Source organism: Balaenoptera physalus (assembly GCF_965194825.1).
Source record: "Balaenoptera physalus genome assembly, chromosome: 13".
Classification (NCBI taxonomy): Eukaryota; Metazoa; Chordata; class Mammalia; order Artiodactyla; family Balaenopteridae; genus Balaenoptera; species Balaenoptera physalus.
The window spans coordinates 43,792,583-43,815,184 of record NC_138892.1 but is presented as its reverse complement, the minus strand read 5'-3'; the positions used below and the strand labels follow the sequence as shown (position 1 = coordinate 43,815,184).

At 35.2% G+C, this 22,602-nt stretch overlaps 1 protein-coding gene across 9 annotated transcripts in view; it reads right to left on the bottom strand.

The window, feature by feature from the left end:
- KCNC2 (potassium voltage-gated channel subfamily C member 2) overlaps positions 1–22,602 on the bottom strand; it is a 208,089-nt gene that overhangs the window by 172,615 nt on the left and 12,872 nt on the right. The window lies entirely within an intron of this gene.

Genomic DNA, 22,602 nt, shown 5'->3' with positions numbered 1-22,602 from the left:
TATCCATCCTTAAGTGGCTTACCAGGCTCTCCACTATCTCCATCTGCCTTTGCAATCTCGCCACCCACTCTCCCTCTCAGATTCTCAGAGCTCCAGCCTTGCTCAACTCCATTCTCTTCCTCAAGAGTATCGCACTCATCCCTCGTCCCCCTGATACCCTCCCTCTCATAGCTCACACACATTTCCTGTTCACACCCACTTCTCCTAATCCACACTCTTCCTTCAAAGGATGGACCTAGAGTCTGTCATACAGAGTGAAGTAAGTCAGAAAGAGAAAAACAAATACCTTATGCTAACACATATATATGGACTCTAAAAAAAAAAAAAAAATGGTTCTGAAGAACCTAGGGGCAGAACAGGAATAAAGACACAGACGTAGAGAATGGACTTGAGGACACGGGGAGGGGGAAGGATAAGCTGGGACGAAGTTAGAGAGTGGCATGGACTTATAAATACTACCTAATGTAAAATAGATAGCTAGTGGGAAGCAGCTGCATAGCACGGGGAGATCAGCTCAGTGCTTTGTGACCACCTAGAGGGGTGGGATAGGGAGGGTGGGAGGGAGACTCAAGAGGGAGGAGATATGGGGATATATGTATATGTATAGCTGATTCACTTTGTTATAAAGCAGAAACTAACAACACACCACTGTAGAACAATTATATTCCAATAAAGATGTTAAAAAAAATCTATATAAAGTTTAATTCCTGTAGGTTTTCTCTGATTACCTTGGCTTGGTTAGATCCACTTTCTATATGTTCCCTGTATACAGACTGTTATAATACATCATATTTGCTTGTAATAATTGGTTCATGTTTTCTAAATGTAAATTCTACAAGGACTTGTGTAGCCCCATTAATGACACAGAGTCTTCCATTTTGTAGAAACACAAAATGAATAATTTTAATAATCATACATCCCTTTGTAGGAGCCGAACATTTTTTGCACTGGTCAAGAGCAGATACTTAGTAGTGCCAACTTCATCATCTAGTTGAGTCTCCACAGATGTCGATTGGCTAGGCTAAGGGAACCTGGGTTAATAGCACCGGATTTAATCACTAACAATAATATCAACCATTAGATAAGTACCTTCTATGTGAAGTCAATTTATATATTTTTCTCACTTAACCCTTACTACATCTCCCCTTTCAGCAAGGGAAGTGAGGTAACTCCCTGGAAATCAATAATTTAATTGGCAGAGCTGATATGTAAATCCAGGTCTAATTCTGCCAGGCACTTCTTTTTACTCCCTTACATAGCCTGATAGAATGTGCTGCCACACAGCATTTTTTTCTGAATTAAGGAAATGTAGGTAGGAGTCACCAGGCACAGTGATCTCTTTTAATTATCTCACAGTGATCTCTTTTAATTATCTCACAGCACCTAAGAAAGATTATATTCAAAATATTCATCTAGTCCTGTAAGACGCATTGATTAAAGAGACACACGTATCTCAGTGCCTGCCTGTGAAATGATCTGTGAATCCACGGAGACAAAACAGAGTTCAAATACTTGTGGTGGTTACGTGCCCAATCCTCACTATTCAGAATCACGGCTGATATTCTCATAGGAAATTTTTAGTATGTAAATATCCACTAATGGACACGTGAATGCAGGCTATCTCTGAAGTGACAGAGGTATAGAGCTGGAAGGATACAGAGAACATATCTGGAATGTTAAGAGCAAATTCTACATCTGAAATGATATAAGATCTGTCGAATTCTCATGGAAGAAACAGAATAATCAAGAGTTACAAAAAGACTTGATGTGTAACCCTTTATAGGAATGCTATAACAGATGCTATATTTAACCAGATAATAGAGGACAGAATTATGAAAGACATCTTTGGACTGGCACAATGGTAACACGTTACTAAGTTTATGTGATTTATTAGTTTACATACTTATTCAATTTGTATGTATTTCTGAAAACAGAATGCTATAAAATCTGCTATCTACTAAATAAATGTACTATCATAGTCTCCTATAAATGTTACTTTAGTTATTAATTTCAATTTCATTGTGATGCCAATAAAGAAAATAGAGGTATTATCAGTGGAGTCACAGTACAAAAGAGCCTACAAATCCTAGACTATTGGAAATTTTCTTTAGGCCTCTTTGAGAATGATTCTTGGAGTTCCAGAACCATCTAGTGCATTTTAAGGAAAAACACTGGGCTCTCCCTCACCATTCCTCTGTGCGTCTGTACTCTACTCAAGCCAAAATGATTGCCTTATGGGGAGCTCAAACTCGAGGCATTCCCAGTGTTGCCCCCTCTATCAGGAACATATTACTTCTCACTCTTCTGCCTACTTTGAACCTGTCATTTGACTCAGCTCAGGTATTGCCTTCTCAAGGAAATCTCTCCTGATTTTCAGGTCTGGGTTAGATGCTCATCCTATGGGTTCTTAAGACATTCTGTGTATCTCTCTCATGAATTTACCAAACTGTGTAATTTGTTTACCTGTCTGCTGCACCTCCAAATCCCAGTTAGACTGTATGATTCTTCAGGCTAGAGATAATCTCCAGTACCAATAGCACTTAGGAGGCATAAAAAGCTCAATAAATATCTAATCAATGAATAAATAAAAATTAAATTGGACACAATTTTTCTCACTGATAATTTCTCTCTGTGGTGTGCATTAGAGTTTAGACATTAGAGGTGAGATTTTTGATAATTTTACCCATTCCTTTAAAGCAGAAAGATTTACGGAATTCCCGACCTGCTACATCTTCAGTGCTAAGAGCTTCATTTGTGCACACTGGTGTACCTTAGAAATGTGCTCTTTAAAACTGGTGCATTCATATTTTTTATAAAGTTAACAAATGACCACCGTACAAAACTTAGAAATACATAATCCTTTTAGAATGAAAAAGTAAATGATCTCAAATCTCTATAGCTCAGTTATATAAATAACTTTTCACTAATTCTCAGAATTTATTTACCATATATTTAAGTTGCTAATAATATATGAAATAAGTAAAATTTAAACCTGCTCTGAGAATATTTTATAAATATTTTTCCATATTACTAAGATTTTTTCATATATATTATTTTTCACAGTACAGTAATATTTCATCATGTGGATTGTCATAATTTACATATATCTTTTATCTCCCTTTGTTGGAAATTAAAGTTATTTCAAATTTTTCACTAATATAAAATAATTATTCAAGGAATATTTTTGTGCAAAGATTAGTTTCTTCATATTGAATACACTTTCTTATAATTCATCCTAAAAGTAAGATTACTAGATTGAGAAACAATCTTGGTTATTTACAGAGTTGACAGCATTTCACCAGTCTTTTCTATGATTGAAAGGTCTTCTGTTAAGCATGAAGACATTCCTTTCATGTTACTTTTTTTTATTTTTTAGCTCTTGATTCCTTACTCTGTTATGGAGCCATGTGATCAAACCCCTCAAATATTATCTTGAATGGTGGCCAAATTCAAAGGCACACAGAGTTGAACCGAATCCTCATTTCATAAAATTTTCCCATTTCGGTCCTGCAGTTTAACTTAGATACCTGAATCACAGGTGTCATTTTCCTTTCATTAGCCATTTTAACACCTTTCCTGCAATATGTGACTCCACAGCAATGGCTTTAAAAACACACAAATCAAAACTCAGATAAGCAATGATATCATCTCCTCCTTTTAAAAAGTGCCCAAAGGACAGTATTTATGAAAGATACTCCTTGAAACTGTATGTTTTGGGGAAGAAAATTGGAAGAGAGGCAATTTTCCTTTTTGTTTTAAATGGGATTTCTCAGAGGCTTAATGCACAATGTGCACTGTGAATCGACAGGTGGAGATAGAGTGTGACTCATTTCTCAAGCAGAATTTGTTTTTTATGATGCAGCATCTCAAAGGACTTGTGTACTGAAGAACACACTTCCTATTGGGGAGATTATGCCCTTAGCATGGCATTGCCATTGTTTAAAGCATTTTTAGAAGTCCTCTGTTGGAACCAACTTCAAGAGACAAGTTACCGAACACCAGAAAAATCAGTCTTACTGAATTACAGTTATAGCGTATGCTCTTTTGTTCCAACCTCTTTCTTTGTCCTTATTTTCTCGGCTGTATTCCTTCACCCGCCTATTCCTCACTTACTGAACCATGCGGAACTCACAGTGGGGCATGCTGGCTCTGCTTGCAAGGAGAGTTATTTCCAGAAGAGACACGGTGAAGGCCAAAGGGAATGACTGTGGAACCAAACTGAAGGCAGAGGCAAGATGCAACTTTGCCCCAAGTACATCATGGAACAGACTGCTTAATTTAAGTTTAATTGCCCACGGACTATTGCCTGCCTGAAAATAGCACAACTAATAACATAAATATAATAACCTGAGGACTATAAAATAAAATCATGAGAAATCAAATTTCCAGAAGTTAAAAATGCATATACCCATATATTTTAAAACACACCTGAAATAAGATGCATTTCTATATAGCTCATTAGCAGTTACTGAGTTTTCCTCAAATAACATAGCCTTTATGAGCAATTATTTAGTAATAATTACAAGTCCTCTTTTTTGCAATCATCATACCTTTTTTGAGTAAAATATACTAGGAAGAGACTATTAACATGCAAGCAGAAGTTGTATAAAAGCCAACAAGAAGAGAAAAAAATACAGGGATATGATGGTCCAAAAACATTTGAATGAAAATGGTATTAAATTTTACCCTTTCTCCATGTCTGGGACCACAGAAATCTCCTCTGGCAAGGACCCAACCATCTTTGTTGTTGTTCTGGCAGTGGTGTCACTGGACAGCTGGAGAAGTTATCTGTCTCTATTTGAACACTAACTGCTTCAAAAATTAGTGCTAGAGCTACAGTAGACAATGTACAGTACTATGAATACATTCAGCTGGAAAATTTGTGTTTGGAATTAAAGCTAAAACAGTGAGAAACACTGCAAAATGCAAGCATGAACATTTTTTTTCTGAATTCTCTTTAAAATGCAATGTAGCATTGCCAGATTTAGCAAATAATAATATAGGTTACCTGATTAACTTTGAATGTCAGATAAGAAACAAAATGTTTTTAGTAGAAGTATGACCCACAATCTGGTACACACATTTATACTAAAAGCACTTATTTTTTGTTTATCTGTAATTCAAAGTTAACTAGGTGTTGTACTGAATATTTTATCTGACAACCCTACAGGCATAAAAACATATAATACGTTACAATAGCCCAGAAAATTAAGGACAAAAACTCACAACATGCCAGTATCCAGGAAGAGTTTATACTAATTAAAATATCTACTGATGAGAATAGTTAAGAATCAACATTCATAGTGTCTTGTGCTCAAACTCTTGAAATGGGGGCTGGGGGAAGTGAAGACTGGCCAGGATTAGAGAAACATGAAACCTCCCTTGAGCTTAAAAGTTACAGTTCCTGCAGGCCTTATCTCTGACTAGGAAGGTCAAGATTATTGGTCGACTGATTCTTGGCAAATCAGCCGACCAATAATCTTTCAAGGAATGGGAACTACTTAATAAGAGGGGAGAATTCTACTTCTGTAACAATATTAGTTACTTAGTTGTTACTCTTTTGATAGCTCAGAAGTGGAGAGAGTTGCCAGTGTGGTGATGTTCTCCAATACCAGCAGTGTAACAATGCTCAAGGGTCCTCTTGTTCCTTCTTGTCTGACAACCATCCCAGGGAGCCACAGAGCTGAGGGAAGAAAGGTTTCTAGTTGCTCCCCTCAGAGATGCATTTGCAGGTGAAGCAGTAGAAGCCTTTGGAGCACTGCATGCTGGGAAGTATACCTCACCACTTATGAAATAATCAGTGGCCAGTCTGTCAGGAAACACCTCTTTGAGGACCTTCTGTGCACCAGTCTGTCCTAGGCATCAGTAATTCACTAAACAAAAGTGATTTCAGTCTCCCCTGTGCTTCATGATCTTTACTCCCTTCATGTCTTTCAGAGAAGTAAGCAATGGTATCAGGAATATTATCTTACATCATTTCAACACAGGGTCTAAACTTAGTGGAATTATAGTCAAGGCAATGATAGAAAGTTGTCAGCTGTGCTCCACAAGCTATTGACAAAAATGCAAATAATCTCGGAAACTCTACCACAGCCTCCTGGATTTTCTACCTATGATCCAATGAAAAGAGGCTCTCCTGTCCCCAGATCTAGGCATACTACAAGCATCTGAAAGATGCCACCGATTATTAGACTAAAGATTTTGCACATCAGCCTGCTCTCAAGCTTCATATAATAATAGTTACCATTTACAGAAGGCTTACTTTATGTTAGGCATTCTGCTACACACATTAAATGCAGTATCTCATTTAGTTCTCATATCATTTAATCCTCATAATACCCATCTTATGAGGAGGTTCTTTTACAAATAATGAGACAAAATCTTAAAGAAGTTAATTATATCATCCAAGGTCATGCAACTAATATGTCATAGGGCCATATCCAAATCCAGCTCTGTCTGATGCCAAGATCTCTACTCTTAGCCATCACAATATGCTGCCTCTTAAGAGAGACTATGCTACAACATAAATGGATTAGGAGGAAATTCAGGACAATTCTGAATCTTGGCTGCAGAATACCAAGAGAACTGGAGACTAAGGGTGGAAGTAGAAGTGGAACTTGCAGCAAGAGATGTCCTTCTTGGGGCCAAGATTTGTTTAGTGCTCCTGCCTGTGCTTATAGCACAGGGAATTTCCTTATTCTCTTTTTTATTCTACTTTCATTATTTCTAAATATGAGACAGAAATCGCAGATTTTAGTAATCAAAATTGTGTATCCAAAAATTCTAAACGTAGCCAAGATAATTTTCATAGGTCAATGCAACAGAAAGATATCCTCAGATCTATGAATACCCACAAAAATATATCATACTCAACTCATTCCTCAAAAATAAATTTTAAAATATATAGCATATCACAAAGAAGTGTTTTCAAATTGACTCAAAAATGAGAAATAATGACAGAAAGTAATAGTGGTAATTTTTTAAACAGGTACAAATATATCTGAAAATTATGACCATAAATATAGTTACCAATTATATACATAAAAAATAAAAATAAAAAATAAAAAAATAAAAGATATATTAATTATAAAATGAATTATTGTTTACATATATGGCATATCTGTAAAACCTAAAACAATAAACTGAAATACTATTTCTATCAATAAGGATTCAGTAAGATAACTATACATATGATTAATATACTAAAAGTAGTAGCTTACTCATATGCCATCAATAACTAGTTAAAAGGTAATGGATAGCAAGATCCCATTCACAATACCAACTAAACATAAAATATATAGTATAATACTTGAAGTAAACACATAGGACATATATGAAGTAAACGATAAAATTCTTTTTTGAGATGTAAAACCAGATTTGAATAAAATCGGAAGGTACTGTGTTCCTGATTACAGAGATTAAATATTGGATAAAAAAACTCTCTATACCCCTATGGCTAAAATTATCTTGGAGGAAATAAAAATAAATAAATTTCTAATAGCCTTTGGGGGACAAAAGGGCTATTTTCTTTTTTCGTATATTATATACTCCCTTAATTATCCATAATAAGAACATTTACTTTTATGATTTAAGACTATTTTTTATTTTAAAAATAAATAAACTACAATGACCCCTTATCTTAAAAACATAAATTTGTCCTAAAATTATTCCATTTTGAATACTATGATTTATTTTATAATTTTTATTTTATCTACTATCTCACAATGGTTTTTCCTAAAAACAATACAGTTTTACTTGATCTCTATAATATATACAATATATTTGTATAAATGAAGGCTTTTCTCATTCCTTCTATTTGCATGACCACTATAATGTATATATGTTTCTTTAAATGTCTTTCTCAGTCTTCATATTCACCACAATTTAGAGAGACTATCTGAGCATAATTAGGTTTTAGATGTAATGGTCTTCATTACTGCACTGGTTTGATAAAGTGTATTCTAGGTAGCATGAGGAAAAAGTCACCTTTGGATATTTCCATTATATTAAATGAAATGAGATAACAATACTGTGATGAATAAGAATCTTTTTTTTTTTCTGCTCTCCTTGTCTAATTTTCTTGCTGCTACAACATCCATTCTTCAGTGTCTTTTCTTAGAACACAGCACCCTTCACTGAAGGCCCCGTTTCCATGTAATAAGCAGGACAATCAGTGCCATCTATTATCGTCAGTCAGATGTTTCTCTATAAAATAAGGACTAAGCATTTGGTCCCATTGACAATGTCTCTGTGTAAAAAATTAAAGCACACTAATATGTAAACATTATTTCAGCTTGATGCTGTTACTTTATTGGGGAACTTTAAGTACCACAAACATCTGTTTAACCATCAAAGTTCATGTTCTTACAAATGTATTTTCAGTGGGCAGATGATAAAGTGTCACTGTTCTCCAAGTGATAATTTTCTAGGATTTTGTATTAATGTTAGTCTAACAAGCTTTTTATAGCAATGATAAAGTCACACACTATACGTCGGCTTTGCATGTCTTCACTAGGATTATATATTTGGGGACCAGAATAGATAAAAAGTAGATAAAGAAGGTGGGCCCAAAGAAGGTAAGAAGAAACAATGACTTTTTAGGGAAGAATCATAGAGGAATACATCCTTGTAGACAAGAGAACTAATGGAATTGTTCATATGGTAATAAAAACCCACTGAGAAAACTACCAGACACTGTGCATTACTCTGGAGAACAACAACAAGAACGGAATGGTGCCCCTATGCAGAAGTTCATAACTAGGATGGGCAAGAAGCCTATATACATACAATCAAATTCTAGTGGAAGATAGTATACCTCATCTCCTTGGCCAAGTCTCATTAAAAATGATGAAAAAATATCACAGGGATAGAAAACAGGAAACATTGCTATCACTGACCCAGAAATACTAAGATATAAAGCAAACAGAATTGAACTAATCGAGATGCAGATTCAGGGGAGCGGGAGAATGGAATTCAATACAGGTGCAAGAGAAAGCTTCTCTGGGAGTTGGTCCAATTCTTCCCAAAGAGATCCAGAAGCCAGAGAAACCTCAAACTCAGAGGCAACGGGCCCTAAGACAAGGAGCTGGCTGTGGGACAACTCCTTGGAAGTTCCCAAATTACTTTAGTGGCTGGCTACAGAATTTTCCCTCAGGATATAGCCAGCAAGAATAGCTCTCTAAATTATGTAGAGAATCAACAGAAGAGAAGACAGTTTCTATTAGGTGTGTTGGTGTGATAGAGAAAAGTAAAGTAAACTTCTTAGTACCTCAGATTTCCTCAAAGAGCATGGAGAAAAAGAAAAGAGAAAGGTCACTCTGCATTAACTGAAATTCACTAAATTTCTTTCCCCAAATACAGCTTCCTTTCTTAGACCTTGAGAGGATCCCTAGTTTGCCCACCTGCTCCTCCCTACCCACCCTGAAGGGAATTCCTTGTTTCTGCATGATCCTGCCTATCTACCCACATAACACTATAATCACCCCCACTCTCTTTCAAAGGAAAAGATATTTCAAGAAAATAAATACTATAAAAAAGAACAAAGGTGAAAGAATAGAAAAAAAAAAAATACCCATACAGGGACCAGAGTTAATACCAGAAATGAGACAGAACTTTAAAAGTTATCTAACTAGTATCTTCACAGAGATTCCTGAAGACACTGTAGCCATTAACTGAGAACATACTGAAATGGAAAAGGAGAAGTCAGAAAACAAATGATTTATTGGATACTACAAAAATGTTGCCCAAATGGAAAAGTCAGTGTACTGGGTTAAATGGTATCTACCCACATGCATGTTCACCCCAAACCTCAGAATATCCTTATTTTGAAATAGCATCTTTGCAGAGGTATTGTAATTAGTTAAATTAAGATGCGGTCATACTGGGTTATTGTGGGCTATAATCCAAAAATTGGTGTCTTTATAAGAAGAGAAAACTGAGAGAGACACACAGGGAAGATCAGCTTGTGAAAAGGGTGGCAGAGATTGGAGTGACGTGTCTACAAACCGAGGAACATCAAAGATTGCCAGCAACCACCAGAAGCTAGGAGAGAGCCATGGAGCAGATTTTTCCCTCAAAACCTTCAGAAGAAACCAATCCTGCTGAGACCTGGATTTCAGACCCCTAGCCTCCAGAACTATTAGAGAATAAAGTTCTGTTGTTTCAAGACATCAAGTTTGTGGTAGTTTGCTACAACAACTCAGAGAAACTAATACAGCCAGTTAAATGCTGTAATACTGTATCTACAAAGTTATATAGAAACTCAGAGGAAGAAATGAACTGCTTTTGAGAGAGTTTAGAAGGTGTCAAGTAAGACTTGATAATTATACAGGCTATTGAAAGATGACTGAATCAACCTGTTAAATCGAGGAAGAGAAAGTATGCTAGGCTGTGAAAACAGTGTACACGAATGTACAACAATGCGAATGCATCTCGTATTCAGGAATGGCAAAGCATGCAGTCTGACTGGTAGAGCTGTGAGGGCTATTATTACGTTTATAGATGATGGGCAGATTCTGGAGAGCCAAGCTAAGGAAAATATAGTTTAATATGTAGCCAACGGAAAGGGATAACAAGGTTGTAAGCCAGAAAATAGCATGGCACATTAACGCTTTAGAAGGAATTACTCTGCCTTGGATCTGAACACACCATCTTCTTCCCAGTTTAACTCCTTTGGTGCCTGTTTTCATTTGTTTTTCTTCCTCACTACCTTTGCTCCTTTCTGGACTTTTATCTAAAGGAAATATTTATTTAAAGCAATTTTCCAAAGAGTATTTTAAAGCCACAGAATCTTATTGGTATTTTTTAAATCCCCAGTTCACTTTAAGCTTCTAGCTTTGGAGTCTACATGAGCTACTATATTGAACTAGTCATTTCCATTTCATAGAAATTATGCAAAAATTAATATTATTTTCTTGGGCTTTAAACCAAAAAAGCTGACATTTCTTGTAGAGAGGACTTCTTACTCCTCACCACCTTTTTATGGTGGTGAATTACTGCAACCAAAAAATTTAAGGGGCATACTCTGCATCTAATTTTACAACTATAAAATCTATGAAATAGCTATTAATAATCGAGTAATTGGTACTGAAGTATAAAAGATAAATCACAAAACATAATACAAAATATTATAGTGTTAAATCCCATGAAAGAATAACTACTGATTTCTCAAATCATATAACCACTGACTCTTGAATTAGAAAAAAGTCATAAAGGTTGTCTTGTTCCATTGTGCAAACAGAAACTAGGGAGACATTCTTGACTTCTCTCTCTGCCTCATTCACTGCATGTAATTAATAGACAATTCCACTTTAACTATTTTCATTTTACTTCATCCCTCTGGCCACTGTTTTAATTAAGATCACGGGTATCTCTTACCTGGATTACTGCAATAACATGCTAAACTGTAGCTCTTCTGAGAAACCGGTACTCATTTTCCCCAGACCAATCCCCTCTTCAAGTATAAAGGTTTCAGAATAATATTCCCAATTACAAATATGCATGCCATTGCTCTGCTTAAAATCCTTCAAAAGCGCCCCGCTACCACCAGAGGAAGACCAGACCTTCTCAACAGAGCTTATGAAGCCTCTGGATCCAACCTCAGCTTCTATCTCCTGCCCTATCTCCGCATCCCTAACGCAGTGCTGTAGCTGTCCTGAATTATTTACATTATCTTGCACAGGCCTTGCCTTCTTTCCCTTTTAGGACTTTGTTTCAGCTGTTCTCTCTAAAAAGTCTGGCTATTTCCTCCTCTTCATCTTCTGGTACCAACAGAGGCATATTTCCTCCAGGAAGTCTTTTTCCCACCTTGGCAAGACTACGTTAACTTCTACTGGAGCTCTCCTGACACTGCACTATCATTTCCCTTCTGTTCTCTTCCAGGACACCACAACTCCTTAAAGGCAGGAAATATGCCTTTACCTTGCCACTCGTAAAATGCCTGGTATATACTACATACATGTTAGATATTGTTCTAATTAATCACCCTTTACTCATTAGGGATAGAATTACTCCTACAATTTTCCGGACAGTAATCCAATACCCATATGAAAAATCTTAGGAACAGAGAACTTATTTTTTTATGAACATTCTAAATACTAGAAAGTTCCCTTAAGGTGGGCTATTGCAACCACGCTAACCCCCAAAATAAGCAATGCTTGTCGTAAAGAATAGTGATGATGATGACGATGATGATAATAATATTACAGCTAAAATTTAGAGAACCAGGCGCTACGCTGGCTTCTGAACATGAATATGCTCAATCCACCCTTTTAACAATTCCTTGAGTCAGATACAATTATTATCTCCCCAGTCCAGATGAAAAGAGGGAGGCTTAAAGAAGCAACTTTGTGAAAGTTATACAGCAAGCAAGTGGTACAGTCAGGATTCGAACTCAGCCAACTCAGTTTTAATTCACACCACTTCACTTCGCATTAATTCACTCCCATCTCAAAACCAACTGTCAGCTAGTCCTTCAACTCTTTGCCCTGAAAAAGAGCTGTAGTAAAGATATATTAATAATAATAATAAAATTAAAAAATAAAAACCTAGTTAACTTTGTTCTAAACTAGTCTTCGAGTTCATCTGTCCATGGAACTCTTTTGAGGGGCAACAACATCTGTTAACACCCTGAAGAGCTGCAGATCTAGAAAACACACTTCGATAATGGTCCAAGCATGATTATTATCTTAATTCATTGTTAAATTGTATTTGCTTTGGCAGCAGTCACATCACAGTCCTGTCATGTACTGGGTCAGTAGCCAACTACAACCCCAAAGATGTTCATCTGATCTGAATCCTATCCAAATCCTACTGCAGTGAGACCTGGGAAGTAAAAATTTTAGTCATCATCTTAAATTACTCCTACCTAAGTTTCAGAAGCACTATTTTGGAATAAACTGAGATAACAGTGTTTATTCCTGCCCTGGACTGAATATCCATCTCATTAGAAAATCTCATTTATAAGCCCAGAAGCCCTCTCTTCCTCTGAAGCCTGTTCTCCTGCCTTCTGATCCTGTTATTGCCCCATATAACATGGCATGGTATTCTCTGTCAAACTTCCATGTTTGCACACTACTCTGTTAACCTAATCCTTGATTGCTGGAAAGAACTTTATCTCTTGCGTGTTAACTAAGATCTCCTCTCCTCTGTATAGGAGAGTGGGTCCCTCCCAAATCTGTGTGTCCACACTATACCAGTATCTCTATTATAGTGTTAATGCATTATATTGTAACTATGGACATACAGTTGTTCTTTTCCAATAGAATACAAGCATCTTGAAGGTAAATGCCAAATTTTAACCCTTGCATTCTCAGTACTAACCTAGTTTTGGCCAATAGTTGAAGCTCAATAACTGTCAGCAGAGAGATTCAAAAGCATTTGAAAACTTTCATCTTTGATGCTTCCAGTTTGTTTAGCTGAGGAAAATGTACTAATACCTGGTGACAGCACACTACTTCATCAACCAAGTGATGCAAGCCAAGGTAGAGGAAACACAAAATGTTGTTGACAAAGAAACCTAGCAGTGAAGCACAAAGTCAAGTACTCAAAAGTAAAGTTACCAAGAAATCACCTATATAGAGAAATTTAAGATAAATTAAATCCATGATTAATACATAAATAGAAAAATAAATAAGTATTGAAAACAATCACTAAATTAAAAAAAAACTAAAGAACTGATAGTATGCACATGTTACAACTAAAACTTGAGCACTGGACTCTCAGGAGAAGGTGAAACAACTAAAGAATCTTGTTTCTGAATTAAGACTAATCCATTTTGAATGTCATTGCAGCCTATTAGTACATTAAAATATATTTGATTTCATTAATTTGCATGAATTTTATATCCCTAGCATTGTACTCCAAATATCAAAGCACAGTCAACACCATTTTGAACCTAGGAATTAAGCATAAGCTCACAAATGTTTCTCCATCATGATACAAATATGATGGTTGTTCAACTTTGATGCACCCACTAATCATTTTATGTGACCCTCATAGGTCACTCAGGCCTGATAATAAAGTTCCAGCTAAAAAAAAAAAAAAAAATGTTACTTGCTACTTTAGATTCTGTTTGCACAAACAAAGGGCCAGCTAAATCTCTGTTCTGTCCATTTCCTACTCAATTTATATGAAAGATGTTTCATTAAGCGTATTTTAATAATTTTCATAACTGCCCTCTCGCTGTTCACCCCAAGAGAGAAACAGGACAATTTAAACAGTAAATCAAACTATAATGATGCATTGTTCTGTTTTCCTAAATATCAATTTTATTCAAATTAATATATTGGGTTGGCCAAAAAGTTCGTTCGGTTTTTCCGTAACATCTTACTGAAAAATCCAAACGAACTTTTGGGCCAACCCAATAGTAAGGAAGCTTCCTCTTGCTATGATTACTTTGCCATTGTTTCCAATACAGTTATTACACAATATTCACTTTTAGCAAATGGCATTTTATCCTTAATCAATAAACAGAAAAAAAAGCAACCCTATACCTGAATTTCTGTTGTATAATTTACAAACACAAATACAAAATTTACAGCAATTCTGAATAATCTCTGTCCCTTTCATTAAGCCCAATCTGACAAACTACTCAGTGAATAATGTTATATTCATCCAAATTGTTTTTGCTTAAACATGATTCATAAACATGTTGTCTTAAATTTAGAATTAACAATATTATTTGGATATCATGACAATATTATCTAGGATCACTTTATTTTATTAAAAAAAATTTTTGCGTTTTATCATTTAGTGAATAACTTTCAAATTCTGGGCAATGTATTGGTGTAAAATAAGAGAATGTCTGTGGTCAAAAGGTGGCATATTTTCGTCACTTGGACTTTCTCCATGGAGACAACTCAAAGGAGAACACCTTCCATTGCTAAGACTAAATCACAGATCACTTGCCAAGAAGGGCTATCTTGACGTTTGCTCCAGTTTTTAAAGATATCAGCAACGTTGTCAGATACATAAAGAATGGCAAAGCTCCAAGATCTGATAGCAAACCCACCAGAGTATTCAAACAGAAAATGAAGATGACACTGAGGTGTCTGCATAGGATTTTCTTAATACATGAACACTGAGGAAATGTCAGATTACAAAGATGTCTCTATCATTATGAGCTTTCAGAAGAAAAGGTCAGTCAAGTAACCATAGCAATTATAGAGTACTTTTTTCCCAATACTACCAGAAACTTCTTCTGTTTTGATTCCTATAAAATGCATTCTTTCAAACACTCCCAAAATTATAATGCTGCTTTACATCCCATCACAGGGAAGGAAACACCACCTTTGGCTAACTGTCTACTAAAAAAAGGTTGAAGGAAAAGTTTTTCTGTCCCATATTTGCTGACCTCAAACAATATATAATCTCATTTTCAGATCTTAAAAACCACTCCAAGTATCTTTCACTCTAATTTACCAGTTATTCCTGTGTAAAGCCAACCATGATCTGGTTAATTACATGTGAGAAGAGAATGTTCTATAAAACACATTAACCATCCCCAATAGGTTGAAATAGGGTTGCATTAAAAAATTCCAAAGGCAATAAGTCCAATAAAAGTAGAAAAACATATTACAAAAGACACACACAGGGATAAAGGGAAAAAATAGGAGGTAAGTGCACAGGCAGGTTAGTTTTGAGGCTTTAAAGGTAGTAGAACAGTTAAGATATAGAACTGGTAGAGAAGGCAGCAATGGAAGGATTCATCTGGAGGGGATCTGGAAATAGAATATCTAAAACAGTGACAATTTCCCTGCTATTGCTGAACAGGACATGGAAGAGGACAGACCCTACCCCAACTGTTCCCAACATTCTTGCTGCTTCCCAAAATCTAAAATCTGTGCACCTAACGTTAAACCCAACCCAGACTAAGCAATCAAGATTGAATGCGAAGAGCGCCAGGAGTCAGAAGATCTAAACTCTAGCCCTGCTACTGTCACTAACTAGCCAAGGCTATGAACAAGCCAGCTGCTTTTTCTGTGAGTTGAGGTAATTGTGTCAGGTGATCACCAGTTTCCTTCCAATTCTAAGTCTCATGCACACTAGAAGTCTGTTATATATACCAATCTCATTCCAAGAGTATATATTTTATATATATATATATATATATATAAATATACACATGCACACACACAAATTAATATTCTCAATCAAAACTTTAAGCCATATTCCCATGAGTCTCTTCCTTCATTTATCCATATAAAAATTTTATAAACATATACAAACATATACAAACCCTGAGTGTGTATCTACAGTATGATAGCGAATATATCTTTTTATGTAAATATGTATATACTGAAATAGAAAAACTATTTTTTCTCAAAAGAGAAATATGGTGTCCTATATAATACATACATATATTTCTCTTGAAATAGTCTTCATTAATGAGTACATTAAAATACAAGCTTATGAAGTGTGCTAGACAGCATACCATTCTCTATGCTTACTCTGATAGAATGAGCTGTGAAAGAGATTAGGACTAAATAATTTGACACTATTTTGTAAACACTTCAGTGTGTTAGGCATATCTGTAAATCCTCAAGTGAATAAGACTTTCCCTTCTGTATAAGATTCGGGAAGGGGAAAAGGCTGGTGTCTTTGACAAGGCACTTTTCAAATGGAAATAAAACAGAGATTATCTAATCAGTTATCCTTGTGGGTGGATGGGTATACACCTGCACTGAATCTTAGACTTAGGAAATGACAGAGCTGATCATCTTTATGGGTTTCATGACAGAGCCACAGCAAAATGATTTCCTGAGATCAATATGTGGTTGAGAGAAAGCTGTTTTCAATGGAAACAAGAAGCTAGGAGCTAACCTGTTTCTATGGTAACCAGAGCAGCAGCTACCCAACAGCTGTAGGGAAAAAAAGGGCAGAAAGTTAAAATGCAGAAAACAAAAGAAATCCATACTAGTTTACCCTATTAGTGTGATGGTCCCTAGAGTACAATCAAAACCAGTGCAGACGTACTGTTCCCCCCACCCAAGGGATTTTTAGCAATCACTATCCTTATTTTTCCTCCAAACCTCAAAATCTTAGAGCTGGAAAGAAGTTTGGATACTTATCGAGTCCAATGTGTCATCCCCATTTTTTTCTTTCAGAATAAGGCTGAAGGATATCAAAACTCAGGAAGATGAAGTAAATTCTTTAAGGTCACACAGCTAGTTGTGAAATCAAGGTTAGTGCCTAGGTCTCATGGATTCCAACTCAGGCATTTTTCCAATACTGTTTCCATATATTCTCTACTTCTAGTCTCTTCTCCTCCCAACACCCATATTTTAGTCACTTTCTGAGAAAATATTGACTACAGAGTATTAAAATCAATCACCACCCTTCAACCTATGAGAAAAGCAAAAAAGCAATGCTATCCTGTCATAAAAAAAAAAAATCTTGACTGCTCTTCCAAAAGAAAAGCCCATCATACTTCAAAAAGAATTGAATTAAGTTTATATCATATGTTGATGGTTATTGTTTAGATTATGTTGCCACTATATATTTCCTTATGGAGATCTGTGTATATATTATTTCAGTCCTTTAGTGTCCTTTACTATTTCATTTAGATATACTTTAAAGGTTGCCATAATAAAAAGGATAAATGACTCAGAATTTGGAAAATATATGAGATCTGAAAACTGCATTTACTTTATTTGCAGTAGTAAAAATAAATAGTAATGATACATATTTCTAATGGGAAAGGTTGACCTGCATTTCTTTATAAACCTACACATTTCCTTGTTCTCAGTTGCTTTGAAAATAATCTTCTTGACAGAGAAGAAAAATTTCCTTGACTCTCATTTAGTATTCTCAACTCAGGTCTACAAATGAGCTCTTGGGAAAGCATAACGGAAAATAGTCATACCTAATCTGTCCAGCTATTCACCTTTGGCATGCCTAATGCCCCAGCAATGGATCAGATCACCTAGTTTGTGATCAAATACACTATTGAAAATACAATTCTATTAGAGTTACCTTTTTTAAAAATTATATGTTGAATGAGGCACTCTCTGATCTTATCCAATGTTCAGAATATAAGAATAAAATTAATTTGTGAACTATACAACTAGTGGCCTGGAAAAGGTCAAAGGACACTTAGATGTTTATACAGCAAATGCAAACACACCAGACTATTACACCAGACTCTTTTTAGGGGCCTGAAGTTTGGATTTGCATTGTCATATGGTTGGTCATAACTTGTAATTAAAATGGAAGGGATGAAGACACTCGACCACACTGCAAATAATTCAGTTGTTTGGTATAAGTACATTCTTTACCATATTCTTCAATAATGTTGCAAAAAGAGAGTGTATAAATCACTTTGAAAAACAGAAAAATCAAGATTGAAAAAGCCTAACATTTTCACATAATAAAATAAAGACTAACAATACCTTAAGACCATCATTTCTTTTTTTTTTGGCCACGCCCCAACCAGGGATTGGACCCCGGGCCCTCTGCAGTGAAAGCACGGGCGTCTTAACCAGTGGACCGCCAGGGAATTCCTGGGACCATCATTTCTAGATGGAATATTTTCCTGCACATCTAGGCAATATTTCCGTGTGAAATTTTTTTTTGAGGAAAACATCTATAATATTTCTGGAATTTTGTTTGTTGTTATTTTGTTGCATTTTTAATTGAATAGATGTTTTAGGAAATATTTTATTATAAATCGAGTGGCAAGCTTATTGAGGGCAAAGCAGTATATCTTCTCATGCATTCCCAGTAGCTTACATAGTTTCTGGTACAGTGATTGCATAATCAGTATTCACTGACTAAATAAACATTCTAAAATTTTAATAATTAAGAACAATATTTTATAAACAAGCTATATTTGACCATTAATTCTTTTAACTGGAGCAAGGCTCACAAAACAAGAATTAATACATTTTCTTTCTTTAATCTTAATATATGACTCAAATTGTCTTTGCCTTATTATAATTTTTTTAAATTAAATGTTACACTTAAAGCTAGCAAACAGCTACTTAGATAATTTCTTTCCTGTTTTGTTTTGTGCTTTGAGGTGGAGGAAAAAATGGCCCATAAAAAGTAAATTACATATTTGCAATTCTGAATCCAATTCTAGATATTTAAGTTTAAATTTGAATAGTTTTAAGGAGTATATTTTAGTAATGCTGTGGAAATAAAACAATTTAAAATACTAATAAAGTGTATATTTTCAAGATTATAAAAATGGTGGATTCACTATCATAATCCAAGTACAGTTCAGGATTATCTGCATATAGTGGTATATGGATAAAGGTCTGGAGAATATATATGAAGTGATCCAGACCCACACCAAAGAGCCAACATCTTAAATATGGTTCTATGGCAGTTTTTTTGTTTTGTTTTGTTTTTCTTTTCTAAAATTCTCTTTGAGAGTAAAAAAAAAAAAAGTCTATCAGGTAATCAAAGATATACATGCTGCCAAAGAAGGGCCACACTCTAGACCAGAACCTAATTCAGTCACTTTCCCTCCTTCCCCCAAAAAATAAGTGAAAAGGAGGGAGAAGTAGAAACTTATAACCACTCTTAGCTCTGTAATCTTGGGAAAAATCATTTAAAATATTTTTATTCTAGTATTTTGCCCTTATATTATTTTTCAAACTTCTAAAAAAATCTAGAAGTTCTATTAAAGAATTTCTGCTTGGTGCCTGTTCACTTACTATTATATGCCTTCATAGGAAAGCGCATACAAGCTTCATTTCCTTCTAAAACTTAGACATTAAATTGGAAATATACAATGCAGAACATTTTTACAAAAACATCTATGCCTCCTTGCTTTTTACTATTTGTAAATATCACTCAGTGGCATCAACGGAATAATCTCACCTTTTCTTTCCTGATCTCATTTTCTGAACAACAGGTTTCCATGACAACTTATATTTAAATTTTTAAAAATTTCTATTTTGGAATACTATTCTTAAGGATACAATTCATAAATGAAAACTATAAACTTATTTACCAAGTTAACCTGAACAATTTAGACCTCTCAAATATGTATTTACATCATAAATTAAAAGTAATAGAGGAGTGGGAAATGCCAACCAAAACAAAAGGCAAAAATACAATGTTGTAGAATTCAATTAATTATCCAGTTCCTATCACTCTTGTTTCAGTCTGCCACTTTAGATCATAAAAGTTAGAAATTAGGGACTTCCCTGGTGGTGCAGTGGCTAAGACTCCGTGCTCCCAATGCAGGGGGCCGGGGTTCGATCCCTGGCCAGGGAACTAGATCCCACATGCGTGCTGCAGCTAAGAGTTCACATGCCCCAACTAAGGAGCCCACATGCAGCAACTAAGACCCGACACAACCAAAAAAAAAAAAAAAAAAAAAAGTTAGAAATTAAACATGTCTATTATATAATTGAGCCAATCTCCTCAATGTTGGGAAAGGATAAGGACAATGTTGAAACAGGTATAACAAATTGAAAATAGAATTTGGACAGTTAAAATTGTTCATCTCAAGTATATCAATAAAAGATGAACTAATGTAAAATGAAAAGTAAGAGGGCTTATAAAAGTTAAATACTTCTATTAAGAATGAGACTTGTGGCAGTAAGACCACAGCTGAAACAAACCACTTGATAATTGATTTTATGTCTCCTAGAATCATGTCCATGCAAAATATAATTTCATCCAGTGACCTCCCAATGTAATTCTATTTATCAAATTAGTCAGATAACATTGTCTGTCAATCATCTGAACTAAAAGGGTCCATATAAAAATATTAAATCACATTTAAATAGAATGGTGACTTCTGAGTATTCTTCAGGCCACCCCTAATAATTTGAAAAGGGATTTTCTTGAAGACAAGTCCCACAAATGTTAGCCAATCTGAAAAAAAGGAAAACATTACATATCAACTGGTCAATAAAAATGGAAAGTTAAAACAGGGTTCATTTTAAGAAAACTGGAATCCCATATTTGCACTCTAATGTTGGGAGATGCAGCCAAAGACCTGGAAAAAATATATATATATATACACATGTCATAGATGACCTTTCAAAGTTAGAATTCTAGTGACTGTCCTATGCTGCATTAAATCTCAAGAGCAACACTATTTGCAGAGATTTCACAAGCCAGACAGTCAGTTATAATCAGTGGTTGTGGTGGAAAGGGCCTGGGGGGGGATGTCATGAGACCTCCAGCACAATTTTGGCTCTGCTAATAACTCGCTGTATGACCTTGGCCCTCACTGAGCATCTGCAGTCTTCATTTTCCTCATCCACAAAATACAGGGTCCTCACGAGGTGACCTCAAAGAAATTTTCCAGGTCTATGATTCTCAGCTGATTCTACTTCTAATGGCTCTTTGACCTTGTATTAATCTCTAATCTATCTGTGTTCTTTTCCTCACCTAAAAGGGATGCAGGTCAAATCCTTAATATTACTACAATGAAATCTTAGTAAGATTTTTAAAAAACTATTTTCAGTTTAATGGTCTAACCATTGACCAATAATCAATAGAATCAATTACCATAGCAATAATAAAAACTGAACATCTTAAAGTTTTTGCTGTGCAACCCAGTCTACAATATAATGTATTCTATTATTATGAGGAAAGATAATAAAACTTCCTGTCTTTTTTTATACCATATAAAATAAGAAAATTACAGGATGAGTCTGAAAACAAATGTAGATTATCTTTTTAGCTGCCAAGTGGAAAGAGCACTGTAGCACTCAGCTGGAATCCAAAACAACAGAGGTAAGAGTCATGAGTCCATGATTTAATTTAAATAAATAAATATGCACTTTTTTTTCCCTGAATGCCAACTCTGGCTGAATTTATAGAATGGTCTTAAAAGGAAGATTTCAGAGTTGAAGTTAGTAATTCTACATTCAAATATGAGAACATGGACATACTAGAATTTATGTATGCATTTAAATACCAGATCCCATAAAGTAGCAATGCTTTAAATTGTCTCTTTGATATTCTATTTCAAATTGAAAACAAAACATATCCTCAGACTTCTAAAGTGGTATCAGAAGCACATCTTCTGACATGTTATCAGCTGCACAACATCTCAGATGCAGAGACTTCTGACATTCGGGGGAACACAATAATGAGGATGGAGCCAAAGTTAAGCTGGGAGAATTCCCATTCTGCCCAAGGGGAATCTTTTCCGGGTGTCAGAAGCAAACCAGACACATGCAGTTACAAAGATTTAACCAAATACAGTACTCCGTTCTCACATATAATTAAAAACCATTCACATACTGTATAGTTTTTGGTTATTTATATTTCTTTTCTTTCCTTTAGAACTAGAGAAACCATTATTAGTTACTTTTATAATCTCTTCATTGGGATTTTGAAGAATTAATCGCGGGTATCAAGGACTAAATTTAAACTGTCACTCAAGCTAAAAACTTAAAAGAAAAATTGAGGATGGGATCACAATCTATAGAGTATAATAAAGTTGCCTACAATCTAAATTACCCAGTCTTTAATTTAGAGACTCCCACTAAACCAGGATCACCAAAGTGACCAATTGGCGTTCAACCTGTAGAAAACACAAATACAGCACAAGGGGAAAGGCATCAGACTCCAAAATTGACTGTGCAAGGGGGCTATCCCGTCAACTCACTGGGACAAGCAAACCCAGCA